The sequence below is a fragment of the Sciurus vulgaris genome, assembly GCF_902686455.1.
Source record: "Sciurus vulgaris genome assembly, chromosome: X".
NCBI classification, from domain to species: domain Eukaryota; kingdom Metazoa; phylum Chordata; class Mammalia; order Rodentia; family Sciuridae; genus Sciurus; species Sciurus vulgaris.
In genome coordinates this window covers 86676947-86700306 of record NC_136471.1, presented here as the reverse complement: position 1 = coordinate 86700306, position 23360 = coordinate 86676947, and the positions used below count along the sequence as shown (strand labels likewise).

General features: G+C 35.2%; 2 pseudogenes across 2 annotated transcripts; one reads left to right on the top strand and one right to left on the bottom strand.

The window, feature by feature from the left end:
* Positions 1-425: 425 nt before the first annotated feature.
* On the bottom strand, positions 426-1106 carry LOC306651586 (cytochrome c oxidase assembly factor 7-like; annotated as a pseudogene). The gene has a single exon. The product of its transcript is annotated as a cytochrome c oxidase assembly factor 7-like (transcript).
* Positions 1107-10269: 9163 nt separating this feature from the next.
* LOC306651584 (nucleolysin TIAR-like) lies at positions 10270-13498 on the top strand (annotated as a pseudogene). Its single transcript has 2 exons — positions 10270-10320; positions 12606-13498. The product of its transcript is annotated as a nucleolysin TIAR-like (transcript).
* Positions 13499-23360: the final 9862 nt, after the last annotated feature.

The following is a 23360-nucleotide window of genomic DNA, read 5'->3' as shown; positions in this document are numbered from 1 at the left end:
AGGTAAATCAAGCCTCCCCCCAAAAAAATAATGAAGATGATGATAGCTGATCCTTCAGGCCCTGTGCTGCCAATTTTTAACATCCTAGTACTCTACCCCAAACCCCCCACCCAGATTTGATGGCTCTCTAGTTTGCTCCTATTTTTCACAGATCTTCAAAAATTTGAAAATTAAGATCCCAAAAATGCAGGAGTCTTCATAGAATACAGTCATGTAAAGGATTACTGAGTGCAAAACACACACTGCAAGCCACATCCATGTAAGTGACATTCTAGAGCAAGTAGATCTATACAAACAGAGCTACTGATATTAAATCCCAAGTTTTCCTGCTTTAGCAGGTTGAACTTCAAGGACTTAATCAGGTCTCAGAAATAGAAGGACCCAATCTCAAGCTGTTTGTTGCCTGGGTGGGAGTGTTGGCCACATTATGCAAATGTGAAAAACTGGGCATTTTTCTCCTCTTCTTTGTGCAGCTGTTGAGCCTGATTTTCTAGCACTTCTACCTTGACTTCATACTTATCAGCCCAATCCCCCATTTTGTACATGCAGTTGGCTTTGGCACAGCCCCAGAAAAGGTCCAGGTCACAGACTTTTATTGAGTATTTACACGCCAGGCCCATGTTCTTCGGAAAGCCATGTACACCATGCAGGAATATGACATTAAGGCTGAAGCACCTGGAGGTATAGCTGCCATCACAGGCCCTGGCCTTCCCCAGTTCAGGCTGGCCATCCTCATTGACCTGTCCATCATGTGCAAGGAAAGCAAAATTGTGACATAATTTCACCGACTTCTCTCCAGGCTTCTCACATGCCATCTAAAATAAGCTCAAGGCAGCTTTCAGGTCCTGAGTTAGTCTACCTTTGCAAGCCACATAATAAGCCTCCAGTTTGTAGCAGCTATTACTGTGCTTGTTGTCTTCAGAGCTGAACTTCAATTCCTTGGCAGTCTCATTAAAATTTTTCAGGATGTCTGCCAATTAGTCCACCAGCCAATAGCAACCTTTCATGTCCTTCTCACAGTAGCACTTGCAGTTGCACTCCACCTCCATGTTCTCCAAAAATGACTTTACCTGCTCCTCCTCCTGGACATCCACCAGTTCTGCCATGGCTCCTCTAATCGTTTTTATTAATAGCTATTCTAATTGGTGTGAGATGATATCTCATTGTGCTTTGCAATTCCCTAATCAATGTGGTTGTGAATTTTCCTATGTCTTTTTGTTATTAGTCATTTGATAGATGATCGTAAAGGTATTTAGTCTATTTTTAATTGAATTATTTTTTCTAGTGAGAAATTTAGGTTCCTTATAAATTATAGATATTAATCAAACTATTCTGATTTCTGCTTTGATTCTACTGTAAATTACAATTACCACAGTCACCTTGATTTTGGAGATTCAATGCCCACACTGGGTTCCTACTATTCCAGGATTTCATTGCTCATGTTACACTTAGGTTTCCCATAGGAGATTCCTCTGTAAGTTTTCATTTACAAAGAAGAGAAAATTTTGAGTGATTCAGAGTGCTAGGGATTTCCTCACAAATTTAGTTTGCACAGATGTAGTGAATGGTGTGTCCTATGAACTCTTAAATACTGAGAGAATATCTTCTGTCATGTATAACTAATTAGAAAAATTATTTTAAAAAATCATAAAGATAAAAAAATAAAATATGCACAAAAGCAAATAAATGGCAAATCTGCTATAGAAATCCATTCTCCTTAAATTTTTCAGTCACTCTAAACATTTCATGTGTGATTGGAGTGGTCCAAATATTTGTCCAAGTTTCAGTCAACTGAAAAAATAGAGCCATTTCTAACTTCTCAAGCTACAACATTAAATTCAACTAATTGGCTTCATGAATACAAACCTATAATTTGTCTGAGATAACTTTGTGTTCATTCCACCATTATCAAAACCTCTTAATACCTATTTACACACACACATTACCTGGATTTCTACAAATTATAAAAATCAAGTGTCCCTTTTTGCAGTGTAGTGCAGTTTCTCATAGATTACACTATGTATTCCACCTCTGGCATCCTGCCAACGTATGAGCCTAACTATCATTGTATCCCTGGAATAAAATAAAGTTAATCTGAGAGAATGGTTATTTTATTAGTACATAAAATAATACATAATAATGATGTTCATTCTGGAATATTCATATAGGTTTATATATTATTTGAAGACTTGCAATCACCATTATCCCCATTAAACTCCCCTTATGATTCCCTCACCATTCTCCCTATTCACCTTCCTCATCTTTAATGGGTTTCCTTCTGCTTTCATGTTATATTTTTCTATAACCCACATATGAGAGGAAATACATAGTACTCATCTTTCTGAGTCTCACTTATTTTATTTAACATGATGTTCTTAAGTCCCTTCCATGCTTCAAAAAATGACATGATATCACTCTTCTATATAGTTTAAAATGACTTCATCGTGTGTGTATACATATATATACACATCACATTTGCTTTATTCATCCATCTGATGAGGGGCACTAAGGCTGATTCCAATAGATTAGCTATTGCACATAGTACCATGACAGATATGGGTATGCAGGTATCTCTAAAAGTATGCTGACTTGAGTTCTTTCACATTATATACTGAGGAGTAGTATTGCTAGAATATAGTTTTTTATTTTTTTGAGCATACTTATTTCCATGGTGGCTGTGTTAATTTATATTACCACTAGAAGAGTATAAGATTTCCTTTTCCCCAAAATCTTCACCAACAATTTATTGTTATTTGTATTGTTGATGAATGTCATTCTGAATGGAGTAAGATGAAATTTCAATGTAGTTTTCATTTGAATTTTCTTGATGGCTTAATATGCTTAAATTTTAAAAATATAATTATTGCATATTTGTATTTCTTCATTGAAAAAGTGCGTTCAGTTTATTTTTTATTTATTTATTTCATTACTTGGTTTTTGTTGTCATTGTTTGTATTCTTAGCTGATTTTTTTTTTTTTTAGTTCGTTATACATTCTGGATAGTAATCCACTGTTAGAATAGTAGCTGGCAAGTATTTTCCTCATTCTGTATGCTATCTCTTCACTTTCATTCTTTCTTTGTTCACTTTTCAATTTGATTTAATCCAATTTGCATATTCTTGCTGTTGTTTTCGGAGTTATAGGAGTACTAACAGGCAGTCATTACCTGTGACTTTATTTTCAAGTGTATCTGCTCTAGTTTCTGCTAGGTGTCACACTTAGGTCCTAGACCCATTTTAAATTTACTTTTATATTGGGTGAGAGATAGGAACTCAGTTTCATTCGTTTTCATATGGCTAGTCAATATTCCCAGCCTCACTTGTCAAAGAGGTTATCTTTTCTCCAATACATGTTCTAGGAATCAAAATTCAGATGACTACAGCTATGCGAATTTATTTCTGCTTCCTCAGGATTTTATTCTTTTGGCTATGAGTCTGTTTTTATACTAATGTCATGCTATTTCTGTTATTATGGCTCTATGGCATATTTTTAAAACCAGGTATTGTGAAACCACCATCAATTTTTTTCTATTTTATTTCTATTTTTTTCAGGAATTTTTTTTTTTTATTTTTGTGGGTCTTTCATACTTTAATTTGTTGGTATTTTGATGGGGATTATATTATTTTGGTAGTGAGGAGACCTAATAATATTAATTCCCAGAGGACTTGGAAGATGGTGGAGCAGTTCAAAACAATGACCCTTAATTCCTTCAGAGCCCAGAAATTAAGCAGTAAAAGAGCAGTTGACCAAAGATGTGAGTGTCCATGTAAACACTGTAGAACTCAATATTTGAACTTTAGACTTGGAGGGACTGAAAATGGTTACCAGAGCAGAAAACAATGGCAAAATTACTTTCATCCCAAACCCTAAAGAGGGTCAGGTGAAAAGGGAGGGGTAATAAAGACAGAAAAATGAGAAAAAAAAATTTACTTCCGTAGCAGCAGTTGGAAAATAAAATACACCAAGTTAAAATAGGATAAAGGCAGCAAAGACAGTGAATGACATCATATGGCTCATTTCAAATCATGAGCTGAAAACTGTATTGGCTATGGCATACATTTTGTAAAGTTCACAACTAGCCAGAATTCCAAGAAGAAATTAAATCAATACAGCTTTTCCCTGCCTACAGATAGTAATGAATAAACCCATATGAACTACCTCTGAAATGAATTGTATTCAGTAAACTCTCTGGAAGGAACTTGTACATTTATCACTGCTAGCTGAATGTTAACAGAAAATCCCCCTTCTCACTGTAAACAAGTGGATTGGGGTGGAGATGAAGTGAGAGAATATCACTTCCTGGTAGGGCTAAACCCAAGCCAACCCTCCCCACAGTCTTGGCAGAAGCACAAGCTAAGAGGTTCCAACAAATACCTTACTCCCATCATAATGGCAGGTGAAATCCCAGGAATCTAAAGCATTCAAGAGAGCCTGCTTTATAGGTCTCACAGTTTCAGATAGCCACCAAGCTCCATGTCAATATAGAGATGTTCCTGATGAGGGTAGCTGACACTTGGCATTCCACAACAATGAAAAACAGCCATGAGCTCTGCATCCAATGCCTTCACACCCAAAAGAAACAGCTAGGAGATGCAATACCATCCAATCACACAAACTTGGGCCTCTTGACTTACTACCAGGCACTGACCGGTGAGAAAACCATAGCAACCAAGGCAGTAACTCCTATGCCTCAGAACCTCTAGGAGGGTCAAAATAGTGATCATTTGAGTCATTGGCAAATAGTGATAGTTTTAGTTCTTCCTTTCCTATTAATAGCCCTTTAATTTCTTTCTTCTGTATAATTGCTCTGTTTAGGGTTTCCAGGACTATGTTGAATACAAGTGGTGAAAGAGGGCATCCTTGCCTTGTTGCAGTTTTTAGAGGGAATTATTTCAGATTTTTCTCCATTTAGAATGACATTGGCCTTGGGTTTAGCATATAAAGCTTTTATAGTGTGAGGTAGCTTCCTGCTATCCATTGACACATAGACCAATGGTATTGAATAGAGGAAACAATCTGTTATCCCATACTAGACCATACTAGACAACTGAATCAAAAATATTCATAGGAGAAAATATAGCCTCTTCAACAAATGGTGCTGGGAAAACTGGAAATCCATATGTAGCAAAATGAAATTAAACCCTTGTCCCTCACCCTGCATGAAGCTCAACTCAAAGTGGATCAAAGACTTAGGCACTAGAAGAGATGCCCTGTGCCTAATAGAAGAAAAAGTATGCTGAAATCTTTACCATGTTGGATTAGGACCAGACTTCATTAACAAGATGCCTAAAACACAAGAAGCAAAATCAAAAGTCAATAATTGGGATGGACTTGAACTAAAAAAGTTTCTTCTCAGCAAACAGTAAATAATGTGAAGTGATATCCTACAGAATGGGACAAAATCTTTACCACATGCACCTCAGATAGATCACTAATCTCCAGGATACATAAAGAACTCAAAAAACTTAACACCAAAAAAAAAAAAAAAAACCCAATCAACAAATGGGCTAACTGAACAGACACTTCACAGAAGAAATAAAATCTATCAACAAATATATGAAAAAAATGTTCAATATCTTTAGCAATTAGAGAAATGCAAATCAAAACTACTTTAAGATTTCACCTCACTCCAGTCAGAAAGTCAAATGTCACTAATAGAAGCAACAATAAATGTTGGCCAGGATGTGGAGAAAAAGGTACACTCATACATTGCTAGTCGGACTGCAAATTGGTAAAACCTTTATGGAAAGCATTATGGAGATACCTCCAAAAACTTGAAATGGAACCATTATTTGACCCAACTATCCCACTCCTCAGTTTATACCCAAAGGACTTAAAATCAGAATACTAGAGTGACAGAGTCATATCAATGTTTATAAAGCAGCTCAATTCACAATAGCCAAACTATGGAACCAAACTAGATGCCCTTTAACAGATGAATGGATAAAGAAAATATGGTACATATACAGAATGGAATATTACTCAACCTTAAAGAAGAATGAAACAGCAGGAGGGCAGTGGCACATTCCTGTAATCCCAGTGATTTGGGAGGCTGAGACAGGAGGATCACAAGTTCAAAGTCAACCTCAGCAAAAGCGAGGGGCTAAGCAACTGAGACCCTGTCTCTAAATAAAATACAAAATAGGGCTGGAGATGTGACTCAGTGGTTCAGTGCCTGTGTGTTCAATCCCCAGTATTGCACCACCCTGTCAAAAAATAAATAAAAGAATGAAATTAAGACATTTGATGGTAAATGGATGAGAATACCATACTAAGTGAAATAAACCAATCCCAAAAAGTAGTCAATATTTTTTCTGATATTCAGATGCTAATTCACAATTAAGGGTGGGTCTAGGGAAGAATAGAGCTACTTTGGATTAGGCAGAGGGAAATGAAGGGAGGAGAGTGTGGGGGTAGGAAGGACAATAGAATGAATCAGACATTTTTATCCTATGTGTATATATGACTACACAACCAAGATGATTCTACATTATGTACAACCAGAAGAATGAAAAGTTATACTCCATTTGTTTGATGTATCAAAGCATTGTACTGTCATGTACAACTAATTAGAACAAAATTTTTAAGTCACTGATTTTACTGTGCATTTGTATAATATTATTTTTTTCTTCTTTTGCATGTTTAATTTTGTGCATTTTGCTTCTCTCTTTTCCCCTAGTTAGTATAGCTAAATGTTTGCCAATGTTTTTGTTTGTTTGTTGTTTTAGCTTTTAAAAAGCCAACGCTTTATTTCTTTTATTTTTTGTGGGGTTTTGTTTTTGTTATTTCATTTATTTTGGATGTCATGTTATTTTTCTTTCTACTAATCTAACATTTTATTTCTTCTTACTTTTCTATTTCCTTCATTTGTATTACTAAGTTATTTGAAATCTTTATTTTATTAATGTAGGTGTTTTCTGCTATGAATTTTCCTTTTATGATTGTTTTTTATATAATTCACAGGTTTCTTTCTTCTTTTTAGTACTGGAGATTGAACCCAGGGAATCCATACCACTGAGCTACATCACCCACCCCTTTTTATTTTTTATTTTGAGACATAGACTTGATGAGTTGCCCAGAATGGCCTCAAACTTGCAATCCTCCTGCCTCAATCTCCTCAGTCATTGAGATTACAAGTCTGTTTAATACATAGGTTTTGGTTTTGAGTATTTTTGTTGCCATTTGATGTGAGAAATTCTTTAAAATGTCTTCTTTGATTTCATTAATGACCAATTGTCCGTTCAAAAACGTGTTTAGTTTACAAGTATTTTTATAATTTCTGCATTGATTTTGTTGATTTCTTATGTTAATATGTTGAGATCAGAAAAGACACATGGAGTTTCATTAAGCTTTCTTCTGAATTTCTTGAGACTTTTTTTGTGGCCTAAAAATTGATCTTTCCTATAGAACTTTCCATGTGCTGATGAGAAGAATGTATATTCTGCAGCTGTCAGATGATATATGTAAACATCTCTACTACCATAAATTTCAACTCCAATGTTTCTTTGTTAATATCTGTCCACATGATCTGCCCTTTGATGAAAATATGCTGTTTAAATCCACGACTATTATTTTATCAGAATCTATTGACTTCATATAATTGTGTGCTCTGTCATTAGGTGAATATGCACTTAAAACTATACCCTCTTGTTAAATTAACTCCTCAATCATTTTACAGAAATCAACTTTATCTTTTTTCCAGGGATAACATATTTATTCAAGTGTAGATCAGAACTGCAGATGGAACACACTTTATCTTTTTAGAGTCTTCAGTGAAACTCTATTTTATCTGATATAGGAATGGCTATTTATGATTGCTTTTGGTGTCTGTTTACAGGTAATATTTTTCTCAGACCTTAAGTTTCAATCTATATGTCTTTACCAGTGACTTGAATTGTATTTTAGGCAATAAAGTTCTATGGTTGAAGTGAGTTTCTTATAGGAATTGTATAGTTACATCTTTGTTTTGCTTTTCATCAATTTAGGGATTCTGTCTTTTAATTGGAGAATTAAATCCGTTTACACTCAGGGTAATTAATAAGTAAGACTTACTATTGTCATTTTATTACTTATTTTCTAGCAGTTTTGTACATCTTTCTTCCTATTTTCTTTATGGTGAAGTGGTTGTTTTCTGGTAGTACATTTTGATTGCTTCCTTTTTACTTTTAGTGTATATTATACACTTTTATTTTGTGGCATTCAGAAAACATATTTAAACTTACTGTGTGTAAAAAAGTTATTTTATGTTTCTCAATTATAAAGAAGAATGTCTTAATGACATTCACTGGTAAGTGGATGGATTTGGAGATTATTATGATAAGTGAAATAAGCCTATCTCCAAAAGTCAAAGACTCAATGCTTTCTCTTTTATACAGAAGCTAATCTAAAATAAGAGGGGATTAAAAATAGAAAAAAATCAGTGGAGTAGACAAAAAGGAATGAAGGGAAGGGAGGAGGAGAAGGATAGGAAAGACAGTGGAATGAATCTGACCTAAATTTCCTATGTACATGTGTGAATATACTACAGTGAAACTCACCATCATGTACACCTCCAAGACAATAATTAAAAAAAACATGTAATAGCAGAAAGATCAGTAGAGTCAAGGGAAGGGGACAGGGTGAGGGAAGAGTGGCAGGAAGGTGGAAGTGCTAGGGACTGAATTAGTGCAATGTTTATTCCATGCTTTTATTATTATGTCGAAATAAACTCTATACTTAAATAAAACGAATAAATAAACAATAATCAAGAATTTTTTTTAATTCTAAGCAGATAGAAACTTATATCTGCTCAAAGAAAATAAGCAGCATGAGACATCACCTTAGCTCTGTTTTCTCACTCACATTTTGAACTTTCAATTTTGAATTTTTACATATTGGCTATCCTTTCTCAAATTTCCCAAATTGTTATAGGTACAATTTTTTGTTATTTTTAGTGTCAGAAAACGTATTAAAGAAATAATTGGATTACACATCATGGTTACAATATTGGAGTATTCTGAACTTGTTTTTATTTATCACATTTAACAGTGATTTTCATACCTTCACTTTGCTTCTTTTTACAGGTTAAAGACTTTTTTGTTTTTAATAACTCTCTTTTTCACTTCTTGCAGTTCAGTTCTTTTGGTGATAAATTCCATCACTCTTTTTTCCTTTTTCAAAAACTCTTTTTAATTCTTTTTCACTTCTGGATAGTTTTACCAAGTACATAGTTGAATTTTTTTTTTTTTTTTTAGCACTGTTAATATATTATTCCACTCCTTCCTGGTCTGCAAAACTTCAATGAAAAGTCCAGTTGTCTACTCAGAGGCATATTGGGTGATTTTTATATATTATTTGCTTCTTTTGTTTTGCTGCTTTCAGAAACCTCTCCTGAGGGTCTGACTATACTATGGCTTGGGGCGGTCATGTTTGCATTTAAAAGGAAAATTGAACCTTTTGTCTGCATTCCATGAAAGTAGGTAACACTCACCTTCTTTGCTCCATTTCTGAAGTTTATTTGGTAAACTTTGACATTTCTATACCTGAATGTGTATATATATATGTGTGTGTATATATATATATACATTCTCCAAGTTTGATGTTTTGGTACTATAATTTCCTAAAATATAGTTTCTTCTCCATTTTCAAGTCCCTCATAAACTGCATCAACCCTTATATTTATTCTTTCAGTGTCCCATATATTCCATATCTTATCTTCATTTCTACTTACTTTTTCTTTTCTCCCCTCTATTTTCATCAAGTTTGTCTTTGAATTTCCTGAGTTTATTTCTTCAGCTTAAAAGATTCTGCTATTAATACTTGCCACAGAATTCTTCATATCATTCACTGTTGTTTTCAGTCCAGTGTTTCTGTTTGATCATTTTAATTATTTCAATCTCTGTTAAATTTATCTAATACGATTATGAATTGCTGTTCTATGTTCTCTTGGAATCCCCTGAGTTTCCTTAAAACACACATTTTGAATTCATGATCTGATTTGATCTGAGGTAACTCTCACCTTGTTTGCTCTATTTCTATAGGTCATTATTCCATGATTGCTCTTGTATCTCTGTCTTCACATTGAATAATTAGGTATTTATTCCAGTCTTCCCCATCTAACTTGGTTTGTTGTTGGCTTTGAAGCTTATATCTGTGTAGACATCCTGTGAATGTGACTGATTTCCCTTAAACTGAGGTCAATATCTCCTTTTAGACACAAGATGGCAAACTAAGCCCAGGTTTTCATAGTGCCTTACAAAAATTCCAAGTTGAGCAAGATGCCTAGTCAAGATGGTCCTGGGGATTATTTCCCAGGATGTGCGAAAATTTATGGGACAAGTGGTAAAATCCTTATGCCTATAGAACCAATGAATATACTGCTTAAAGTATGTCTTGCAACCTCTCTGATTTGGCATTTCCTTTGATCAAACTGGAAAGCTGCCAGAGTTCAGTGTGCTGACCATTGAGGCTTCTATAAGGCTTTTTTTTAATCCTCTATTAAGGTATTTTAGTCCAAAGGCACTGGTGATTCTTCTCTGGACAGAGGCAGTAATAGTATTCCTGAAAAAAATCCAAAATGGTGGGGAGACTTCCTGCTCAATCCTATCTCAGTTTTTCCAGTTTAGAAACTGTCAGAATGGAGTTTGTGGTACAGTATCTGTGATATTGGGGAAAATGGATTTACAGTGAGAGATCCTGTCTTCTTGTCATCTGCTCAGTTTTTCAGTGTTCCATGACCCAATGAATTATGGCATTCCCAATTTTGAGTTCTGAAGTAATCTGTGATTTGAATTCTGGCACTTGAAAAAATAACCAACTTTCCCAGTCTTTGGTGACTGTCTCTGTAAATAGGAAAAACTTTTCTTTTCAGATTGTCATAGGTACTTTGTGTTTTCTCTGTTCCTGGGAATGCATTATCCCTTGAACTATGTTTGTATTTTCCTCCCAATTTCCCAGCTACTTTTAAATGCCTTGTTTTCTTGATGAGTCTCTCTTCTACTACCTTTCAGGAACTGTGATGTTCTACACTAGTTCTCTTTCAATAATCTCTTGCACCGGGCACACGTTTTCCCTGTAGCTCTCCTTTGCAACATTCCTTCCACTTCTTTCAGAGATTTCTAAACATGATCAAAACTATACCACTGTTCCCATCTGTGTTCTGACTAAGGAAATCCATTAAGCACCCCCTCAGAGTACTTGAAGGAAAGTGATGTCAGCAAAAATCTCCATTCTTTTTCTTTTGCCTCAGTGGAAGAATCAGGAATTGACACCTTCTCCCTATGTCAGGGAGGCAGTGGGGCAAGGATGGTCAAAAATGTCACAATATTTCCTACCATTTCATGTATGGCTTTTCTTGACTGGGTGTTCACTTTGCTACTAAAAATACTTAACTAATTTCTAGAGTTTACATAAAGCTACATTGTTTGGTGTGTTGTTTCTATTGGGTGATAAAGTTCTGCAGCATCTTAATCTACCATCTTGCTGGCATTGCTCGGGTCATTATATTTTAAAGAAACTATTTCCACAAATTGTTAGGATATAGGCAATTATCTTCTAGAATACAGATATCCATAAATTATTACTGCATTCAGTACACGCTGAACATAAAAGAATGTTTCTGGTCTTACTGCTTAGTTAGATACATATTTTCTAATACAAACAACCACATATTTAGGAAGAAAAGTCTGCTTTAACCACTCCATGTTTTATGGCATACAAAAGAAAAGAATAACAATTTATATAAAAACTAAGTCATCATTTTGTTCATCCTCCTCCTCCTCATCCTGTCTGGAGCAAGCTGGGGAGAGAAAGCCCAAGAACAGGTTCTGTGCCTTTTCCTCTGTTCCCAGCCAGTGCCTGGAGCCCACCTCTTCTTCCTCCCCACCCCTTTCCCTCTCCAGCCCAGTTGTCCCCCTTGTCCCAGTCTTGCTCTTTTGCACCCACCGTGATGGAAGATGAAGGACAACCACAGATTCTAGACATAGGTAACCTCTTGAGAGATGTGACAGAAGTCCTTATACTTCAGTTATTCAGTAACATCATACCCTGTCTGTAAACGCTGTAAAATGATAACAGAACATACAAACAATGACACACATTGCTTTGTGTAATTATTTTTATTTATTATTTTTTATTTGTTCTAATTAGTTATACATGACAATATTATGCATTTTGACACATCATACATAAATGGAGTACTTCTTATTGTTCTTATTGTACATGATGTAGAATTAGAGTGGTCATGCAATCATATATGCACACAGGTCAAAAATGTCCAATTCATTCTACTATCTTTCCTTCACTCCCCTCTGTCTAATTTATAGTACCTCTATTATTCCCTAGCCCCTCCCCCTTGTTGTGAATTACCATCATCATATCAGAGAAAATAATCAGCCTTTGGTTCTTTGGGTTTGCTTTTTTCACTTAGCATAATATTCTCCAGCTCCATCCATTTACCAGCAAATGCCAAAATTCCTTTCTTCTTTAAGGTTGAGTAATATTCCCTTTTGTATATATACCACATTTTCTTTATTCATTCATCATTTGAAGAGCTCCTAGTTTGGTTCCATAGTTTAAGTATTGTGAATTGAGCTGCTATGAAAATTGATTTGGCTGCATCACTGTAGTATGGAAGTGCAATTGCTGCATCAGCTGCTATGAATGGGAGAAAAATTCTAGGAAAGGATGTCAAAGTAAACTGAGCAGTAGTACCAAGTAGCTAGAGAAAAGATACTTCCAATCGCATACATGTGTTTGTTTGGATTTGTGTCCAGAAATTACAACAGAATATATCAAATCGGCATTTGCCTCCTTTAGTAAAATATCACATGCCTGGTTAATTAAAGACATGGCAACTGGAAAATCCAAAGACTATGGTTCTGTATCATTTTATAACAAACTGGATGCAGAAAATACAATTGTGCATATGGAAGGTCAGTGGATCAGTGGTCAGCAAATCTGAACCAATTGGGTCACATGTAAACCACCCACACCTAATAAAACTACACAAGTAAACCAAACTAAGCAATTGAGATTTGAAGACGTAGTAAACCAGTCAAGTCCAAAATATTGTAAATGTACTGTGTACTACGGAGGAATTCTGGACTAACAGATCAGTTTATCAGACAGACATTCTCACCTTTTGGACACATTATGGAAATAAGTGTTTTTCCAGAGAATGACTATTCATTTGTCATATTTTCATCCCATGAAAGCACAGCCCATGCCATTTTTTTCACTGAATGGTACTATGATTGAAGGATATGTGGTTAAAAGCTATTAGGGTAAAGAATATTCTGATCTGACTAAAAGTTTCCAACAGATCAATTATAGTCAGTGGAGCCAATGGAGCCAAGTATATGGAAACTCACAACTGTATAGACAGTACATGGCAAATGGGTGGCAAATACCACTTTATGGAGTGTACAGACAATCATGGAATCAACAAGGATTTAGACTTCTGCTTGGATGGATAGATTTGGTGCTCAGACTCTTCAAGGACAAGTTCTTTCTTCTGTAATACCTCTTCCTATTCAAACAGAATGTGGTATAGCAAGTTACCAAACACAGTGAGCTGGGACTCTAAACAAAATTGTTATTCATGATAGTCTTTGATTTCTTGTGACACTTTGACGACATGAAAGTAGACATTGGAAAATGAAAATATTTACTTTAAAAATTTATATATTTGGAATCTTTAGCATAGCTTTGCTTTGGTGTTCTTTGGTGAAGAACATATTTCTTCTAGTTTTACATTTTAAAGATTTTTTTCATGATGGATACAAACATGATTTTTCTTTGTGTACAAAAAATATAATAAAGTCAATAAAGGCAAAAAAACTAAGCCATATAAAATAATGTTACCAATTCTTCTAAATATTCTATTAATATTCAAAATTTTAAGTTATATTTTGAACATGACTTAAGACAAAGTGTGTTGTTACATCATAAAACATGATAAATATGATTGATCCTTTTTAAAAATGATATAAACCCATTAGCATCCCAAGACAATCCCCCCCAAATAAAAATGTCTGCAGTAGTTAGCAATCCTTGATCTCTTCATCTATATTAATATTATCAGACTAAAGTTAGAACTGGAAATATTTCTAAGGCCAGTTATTTAAAAATTCATATCCTCTATGGACTTATATTAAACATTTATTTAAGATAGGATAAAAATTGTGGAGCAACATTGTAGGATTCAAAAACTATTAATATCAGAATACTTTTCTTCTAGAGATTAGTAAGGGCTTCTGGCATTATCTTAGGAATTGCATTGTTCACAGAACAAATGATTGCAAATAGAGAAAATTTAAAGGTACCTACAAAAGATCTTAGTTCTAAAAAGTGACTTAGAAGGTCAAAGAATATAAATCAAATATAGATTATCATATCTATGTCTATATGCTAGAAAAGAAAGCTGACCAAAAATGTAAGAAAATACTATGCAATGCTAAACATATACTTACTGTGTGAGCCAACAATTCCAATTCTATGTAATTACTCAAGTGATTAAAGGCATATTTTCACACATAAATGCACACTTACATATATGTATGTATATATATACATATATATGTGTGTGTGTGTGTGTGTATGAATGATTGTAGATTTATTCTTAATTCCCAAGCAAGAAAAGTTCAAATATTCTTTAACAGAAGATATATAAACAAAATGTGGCACATCTGTATGATGGACTAATATTTATATTGATTCAAACAAATTGTGTGATGAATTTAAATGCACTTGCTGAAAAACTAGATATAAAGGCTAAATGTTGTGTGATTACATGCAAATGATATTCTAAGAAAGGTAAAATAACTGAAAAAAAAGCCATGTCTGTGGTAGATGTAGATAGGAGAAGGGAATAGTAAAATCCCAAAAGAACTCACAAAAGATTTATTAGTATGTGGAAGTCTACTCTGTGGTATTTTGGTACAGAATGTATGTATTTGTCTGCCAAAACTTCCAAAGTGATACAAATCATAAAGTGTACACATTGTTTGTAGATTAAAAGACAAAAGCAAGCAGGTTGTGCTAGTCATCTTTCTGTCATCAAGACAAAATTCCTGACATAAACTAATTAATAGTAAGAAAGATTTATTTTGACTCACAGTTTCAGAGGTTTTTTGACCACTGTTAACTGGTTCCGCTGAGTTTGGGCCAGTGATAAGGTAGAATATAATGATAATAACCATGTGGTAGAGCAAAGTTACTCACCTCATGGTGGCCAGAAAGGGGTGCAAAGAAAATGGGGAAGAGGAACCCTAAATACCCTTATACCCTCAGGGGCACAACCCCAATTTCCTAAGTTCCTTCTACTAAGGCCATACTTTCTAAAGGATGTACCACCTCCCAAAGTTGCCACAATCTGGCAACCAATCATTTAACACATGGGCCTTTGGGAAACATACAAGGTTCAAACCATAGTACAGGATATTGTGGGATTTCATCAGGATGTGCAGACCAAGAAAAATGAAACTGCCGCGGTCCAGCCCTAACAGGGGTCGGGGGTTTCAGTGGATGGTGGAGAAACAGCACACAGAGACACCAAGTGTTCTGAGACTAAATCTGTCTTTATATTTTCTGCCAGTCCTTTTATAGATATTTTTCTTTAGTAATGATTATATGATTTTTGGTTAGTTTAAAACAAGAAAAACCTTCAAAAGTACAATCTATGCTTCTTCTCAAAGTAAACATTCTCTCCGTATGACAGTCCAGACCAAAACAATCTTATTTCCCAGCTAGATTAAAACAACCTTGTCTCCCAGCTAAACTGAAATAAATTTGTCTCCCAGCTAAACTGAGGGCACCATGATCTGCCAGCCTTTAACCTTCAGTACAAACACATCACTAGATTTTCTGAGAAACCACCCCCACCATGAACTCCAGTGTTTAACAGTGAAGAGTTTTTACTATTACTAAAGGGCAAAGAAATCAAATTATAGTTAATATGTCACCTATTTTAATTTCACACAATCACAGAGTACAATCTTATTCTGATTCTCAAAGAATTAGACTAAACATAGGAAAAGCACAAATTATATTTATGACTAACCTAAATGTTTTTATTATGCAAAGTATCTCTAGAATCAACTATTGAAACTAAGAAAGCAGCAAAGGCTAAACACTGCATCCAAGCTCAGAGGAATGCCTCTTTATCCATCTGTTATTATACCAAAGCAATCACAGTCTCCTTTTAACTCAAGCACAGCTACAATTGTTTATTTTCATATATTTTATCTATGTACTTCTGCCAAATTTTTATTGTGCAGTATTTTATGTCCCAATACAGTAAAACCATCCCAATGTTTTTCCAATAAGTTTCTAATGATATATTGATTATTAATATTAAAAAGCAACTACACATGGAAGCATGCCACGTCTGTGGCCCCCAAGAGGGAGGACAGTCAACAGAACTGTGTCCAGTGTTGAGTCCTTATTCCAACAGACCATGTCAAGTGTTGGATCTGCTACTCCAACAGACCGTGTCAAGTGTCAGAGTGGCAGGAAATAGACTCAGCATGAAACTAACTATATTACATATTAATAACTACACTTAATTTTCAAACAATATTTTATAGCTATTGTACAGCTGAAGACAAAAGAAAATATACACAAATGCTGTACTCTGGTTGGTACTTTTGTTTCTCATATGGGCAGTATTATGGTATAGATAAAAAGTTTTCCCATAAATCTTCTGTATTTCTGCAAACATTCAGAGTTAAAATGGTTGAATTGAGAGAGCTATAATTTAATCAGTCCATTCTAGTTTGAATGGATTAAATGGCTGTTACAGGGCTGAAGGAGGTGGGTCACTGGGGCATGCCTTGAAAGAGTTGTTCTTCTCTGTGGCACGTTCTACTCTCTCTGTCTCTCTCTCTACCTGTATCTCTATCTCTATTTATATTTCTCTCTCTATCTCTCCTTCATGAAAATGCCCAGAATGGAGCAGCATTCCTCTGATGGGCCCTTCCTTCACAATGTGCTGCCTTATATTTGATCCAGAGCAATGAAATTGCCTATCTATAGACTAATAAGATTTCTTTTATTAAATTATGCAATATTAGATCCCCTCTTTACTTTGATCAATGGTGCAATGCTTTGGGTTGCTATATGAAACATTGCCAGCAGACACATCATCAGTTCACTCAGAGCAAAGATGAAAAATTCTTCATTGGTACCTCAGGCTTTCAAAAAACATGTCAACCTGTTTATAGTATAGCAGTTTACAATCACCAATTATGTAAGTTACTTATCTCTGGTAATTGACTCCTCCAACACTTAGTGGACACGAAAGAGCAATGTTTTTTAACATGTTCAAATAGATATAAAAATAAATATAAGATGGGTATTGTTGTAAGCTGAATCATGCTGCACTCCCCCAAAATTCTGTTTTAATCAGCTTTTTCACTGCTGCAACTAAAAGACCCAACCAGAACAACTGTAGAGAATTAAAGGTTTATCTAGGGGTTCATGGTTTCAGAAGTCTCAATCCATAGACAGCAGGTTCTATTCCTTGGGGCTTGAGGTGAGGCAGGACATCATGGCAGAAGAGTGTGGCAGAGGGAAACAGCTTACATGGTGACCAGAAAGCAGAGGGAGAGATCTCCACATGCCAGATACAAATATATACTCTAAAGCCACGCCCCCAATTCCTGCTTCCTCCAGTCACACCTCAGTTATCACTCAGTTAATCCTTATCAGGAGATTAATTCACTGATTGGGTTAAGACTTACAACCCAATCATTTCTCCTCTGAACCATCTTGCATTGTCTTACACATGAGCTTCTGGGGGACACCTCACATCCAAAACATAACAATTTCCATTTACTAATTCAGAAAACATTTGAAAATTTTATCTTGCACAATAAAAGGGACTTTGCAGATGTATTTATACTTGCAATATGGAGATCATGGTGGGTTAACTAGGTAAATAAATGTTATCTCAAACATTTTTAAAAGAGGGAAGCAGGAAGGTAATAAGCAGAAGAAATTATGTGACAAGATAAGGAAAGGTCACAAAGATTCAAGGCCACCAGTCCAGAAATTTTGCAGTTTCTAGTAGTTGGAAGTCTGGAAATGGATTATTCCAAAGAGTCTTCAAATGGGACTCAGATTATTTTCGATTTCTGACCTCAAAAATTTTGTCTTTTTAAAGTTTTAAATTGGTGTTAATCTGTTACATTAGAACATTAGGGAACTAATGAAGATGTATACATGAGTTAGAATGAATCCATAGATATCATAGTTCTTTCCTGTAGGAAAGCATAAGTGTAATGACACTTAATATAAATAAGAACATTAAATACAAAGATCTTGGATGCTAAATACCATTTTAAAATAAAATAAAACAGACTTCTATTGAGAATTGGTAGATTATAGGAATGAGGAAAGTAAAATTAAGATGGTCTTAGATCATCGTGTCATATCAGAATATAATCAATGTAATGAACTTTCTTCTTAGTCCTGCCTTCATAGTGTCCCAGAGATTTTGGTATGTTTTATTGGTATTCTCATTTACCTCTAAGGATTTTTTCATTTCATCCTTGATTTCTATTTGTCATTCAATAGCATGTTATTTAGTCTTCATGTGTTATAGTAGACTCTATTTTTTATTAAATTGTTGATTTCTAATTTCAGTCCAATAGGATATGATGGAATTCAGGGAATTATCTCCATTTTTTGTATTTACTAAGAGTTGCTTTGTGGCAGAAGATATGGTCTACTTTAGAGAAAGATCCGTGTGCTGCTGAGAAAAAAAGTGTTTTTGCTCGTTGATGGATGAAATATGCTATATATATCTGTTAAGTCTAAATTATTGATTTTATTATTTAGTTTTATAGTTTCTTTCATTAGTTTTTGTTTAGAAGAGCTGTCCAGTAGTGAGAGAGGTGTGTTAAAGTCATCCAGTATTATTGTGTTTTGGTCTATTTGATTCTTGAATTTGAGAAAGGTGTGTTTGACATACATAAATGCTCCATTGTTTGAGGCACAACTATTTACGATCATTATGACTTGCTGATATATAATTCCCTTCAGTAGAATGAAGTGATCTTCTTTGGTTCTTCTGATTAACTTTGACTTGGAGTCCACTTTACCTGATATGAGAATGGAAATCCCTGCTTGTTTACACAATCCATATGAGTGATACGTTTTTTTCCCATCCTTTCACCTTCAGTTTGTGTATGTTTCTGCCTATGATGTGAGTCTCTTGGAGACAGCATATTGTTCGGTCTTTTTTTTTTATCCTATCTGCAAGTCTATTTCTTTTGATTAATGAGTTTAGACCATTAATATTCAAGGTTATTAGTAAGATTTGACTTGCATTCCCAGTTATTTTGGTTTATTTCTTGCTTTTAATTTGATTTAGTTTCTCCTTTGACCATTTAGTTTAGTTCCTTCTTTTGCTGATTTTCACTTTTGCTTTTTACTTCATCCTCATGGAATATTTTGTTGAGAATGTTCTGTAGTACAGGCTTTCTAATTGTAAATTCTTTTAACTTTTGCATGTTATGGAAGGTTTTTATTTCATCTTCCTATCTGAAATTTAATTTTGCTGGATATAAAATTTTGGGTTGGCATCCACTTTCTTTCAGAGCTTGAAATATGTTGTTCCATGACCTCCTAGCGTCTGGGTTGAAAAATCAGTTGAGATTTGAATTGGTATTCCCCTATGCACAAATTGCTTTTTTTTTTTTTCCCCTCTCATGGCCTTTAAGATTTTATCTTATTCTGTTTTAGTCATTCTGATTATAATGTGTCTTTGTGTGGGTCTGCTGTAATTTTATACATTTGGGGTCCTATAAGCCTCTTGTATTTGATTTTCCACTTCATTCTTTAGGTTTGGGAAATTTTCTGATATTCTGTCACTGAAAAGACTGTGCATTCCTTTGGTTTGTATCTTTGCTCCTTCATCTATCCTGATAACTATTAAATTTAGTGTTTTCATGTTATCCCATAATTCTTAGAAGTTCTGTTCATGGATTCTTACTATCTTCAATAGTCAACTTTATTTTCAAAATTAAATATATTTTCTTCATTGCCTTAGGGTCTCTTGTGTTGGTGATACTTTCCATTGAATTTATATTTCAGTTTATTGTTTCCTTCATTTTGAGGATTTCTGCCTGTAATTTTTTTTTTTACAATCTCTAACTCTTTATTGAAGTTGTCTTTCATTTCCTGTATTTTCTCTTTGATTTCACTCTTTATTCCATCCTTTACTTCACAGATCAGATTAAGTACATGCATTTTAAACTCCTTCTTGGACATTTCTTCTACTGTTTTCAGTAGATTCTCTTATTGGAGCATCCTGGTTTGTTTGGAGCACTGTGTTCCCTTGTTTTTTCATGTTGCTTGTGTGTTTTCCCATCTAGTTGTATGGATCTGAGGCAGTACAAATTTTACACTTTAGACCTATATTTTCCCCAAAGATTTCCAATATCCCACCTTTAAGATGGAGTCCAACATCAACAGCACCTGGTGCAAATAATATACAGCCTCAAATCTAATAGCTCCCAGCAAGGTGTCCACTGCACTCCTCTATAAATAGCAATGATGAGCCCAATCACAGTCCTCAATGTAAACAGAAAACTTGCCAAAAGGATTGACAATTTCAAATAGTGGACAAAGGGAGAACAGAAATAGCGCAGGACAAGGTGTTTATAAAGGGAGAAAGAGAGAAGCCCAAAGCAAAAATCCACAGAAAGAATGGAACAGGAACCAAGAGAGATTGGCTATTAGGTGGAGAATAGTTAGAAAAGGAGTCCAGGTAAACAGACAAGTGACAGTAAGAATGCATACAAGATATATATATATATAAGAATACACAGCAGAACTACAAAACACCATGCATATATCACCATCCTTAACAAACTGGTACACACAAAACACCCTGCTCCAAATATGGTGGAGAGAGATGCCAGAGAAGAAAAAAAATAAAATAACGTAAATCTCAGTGGAAAATTGGACAATCATCTCTGCCAGCATCTGAGAAATCTTCTCAGCCCTCTCTCTGACTTCCCAAAGGACTGCCTGGTCCAGACAGGCCCTGGGAGATCCAGTCTTATCTCACCAATCTGGACCTCAGATTTCCTGGTATTGGCCACATTGTAGTCCCAAGATCTCAATGCCAATGGAATTTGGAGAGAGACCACCAAGGATGAGCAATCCTGAGAAACAGTATCTAGAAGATGACAACCAGCACTCCCAGGAGGAAGACCCCAGGTGTAGCCAAACCTGCAGGCACCCAACACTGAACATCCAGGTCCTGACTGGTGTCCTCAGACAGGGGTGGCTGTGCCCCAAGGTTGCAATGGCAGTGGCAGCAAACCTGCTGGTACCCCAAACCCCAGGCTCTACCTGGAGTTCAAATTGGATACAGCCATGTGCAACTAAACCTGGAGTCTCCCTGGCAGTAGACCTCTGGGCAGTGGTGGAAACAGTAGTGGTGGGGGTCAGTGGCAGTAGGCATGGGGTCAGCTGCAGCTGCAGTTTTCAGTGGCACTTGTAGCAGGTCAGGGGTCAGTGGCAGCAGTGGTGGCAGAAGTGGCAGTGCCTACAGCTGCAGCAGCACCCAGAGAGAAGTTCTGCAGGTGACCTCCAGGGAGAGGCAGTAGCTTTGGCGGCAGCCAGCGTCAAAGGCAGCTGCAGCAGCGGATGCAGCAGCATAGATGGCAGCTGCCCTTGGAGAAAAGACCTCCGGGCATCTGAAGCAGCATGGAGGGCAGCAGACCTCTGGGACTCTGCAATTTAATTGCTAGCAGCAAAGGCACTTGGAGTAAACTCCTCCAGGTGTCTGCAGCAGCAGTGTCAGGGGCAGCTGCTCCCCATGCCAAGAGAAGACCTCTAGGTAAAGGCCTTGTTATTGATTTCTAACTTTATTGCATTTGTGGTCACAAAAGACATTTAGGATGAATTTGTTTAATTGTTGAGAATTGTTTTGTGGCCTAGCATATCCTGGAGAATGTTCTATGTGCTAATGAGAAAAGTATGCATTTGGTAGCTGTGGATAGAATGTTCTATAGATCTCTATTAGGTTCATTCGTTCTGCTGTTTAACAGTTCTGCTACTGCAATTTAATTCTTCTGTTTCTTTGTTTATTTTTTGTCTGGCTAATCAAGTTCTCTTCTCTTGGTAAAAATGGGGTGTTAATTTCCCAAGATACTCTTGTATTGCAGTGTATCTCTCCCTTAAGTATTTGTTTCAAATTTTTGGTGCTTCAGCATTGGGTCCATATACATTGGAATATTATTTCCTTTTGCTGAAGCAACCCCTTTATCATATAAGAATCTTACCTATTTTTGCTTTTGATTGAAAGTCTATTTTATCTGATATTAGTATAGAGTCGGGCCTTAGTTTTTTTTTTTTTTTTATATTGGAGAAGACAGTATCGTAGTTATTTCTTTATTTCTCTCTCTTATAGCCTTCCTTGGTGGTCATGTGAATTAATCTAGTTGTATTTTTTATTCATTTCTTATTATTTTTGTTTTGTCATTTAAAGATTTTTGATTGGTGGTTACCATGAGACTTAAAAAATTTCTTTTGATTATACCAAACTATTGTAAAGTGATAGTAAATTAAAATTATCTCAAATATAAAACAAAAGAAGAATAACTGTACTAGAATTCTTGCCTCCCCACACGATGAATTTTTGATGACTTAATTTACATCTTTATTGTCTATAGCTTAATATATTCAGGTAGTTATTATTATTGTGGTTTTACTTTTTATTCTTCATACTAAAGCTATGAACAGTTTTTGCATCACACTTAAAACATTCGAGCATTCTGAACTGATTTGTGTAATTGCTCTTACCAGAAACTTCTGTATATTTCTATGTTTTCTTCTTATTCATTAATGTCTCTTTCAGTCTCAACAATTTTCTTTAGCATTTCTTGCAGAACAGCTCTTTTAGAGATATATTCTCTCAGTTTTTGTCTGAAAAAGTCTTTGTTCCTTTTTCATTTATAAAGATAGCATTACTGAGCACAGTATTCTTTTTTGAAAGTTTGTTTGTTTGTTTGTTCCTCTAACGATACTGAAATTTTCACGGAACTCTCTTCTAGCCCGGAATTTTTTTGCTGAGACGTTGGCTGTCGGGTGAACTGGTATATTCATGGATTTTATTGGCTTCTTTCCTCACAGCAGTGAGTCTTCTCTTAATATTTCACCTTTGAGAGTCTGATTATACAATGTCTTGGAATGGACTTGGTTAAGGTTGGTGACCTTTGCCTTCTCTATATCTGAATATGTGTATTTTTCTTTGGGAAGATTTATGTTGTTATTCTTTGAATAAACTTTTTCCCTCCTTGTCATTCTCAAATACCTCTTGAACCTCAATGTTTTCTCTTTTAGTAATATCCCAAATTTCCCATATT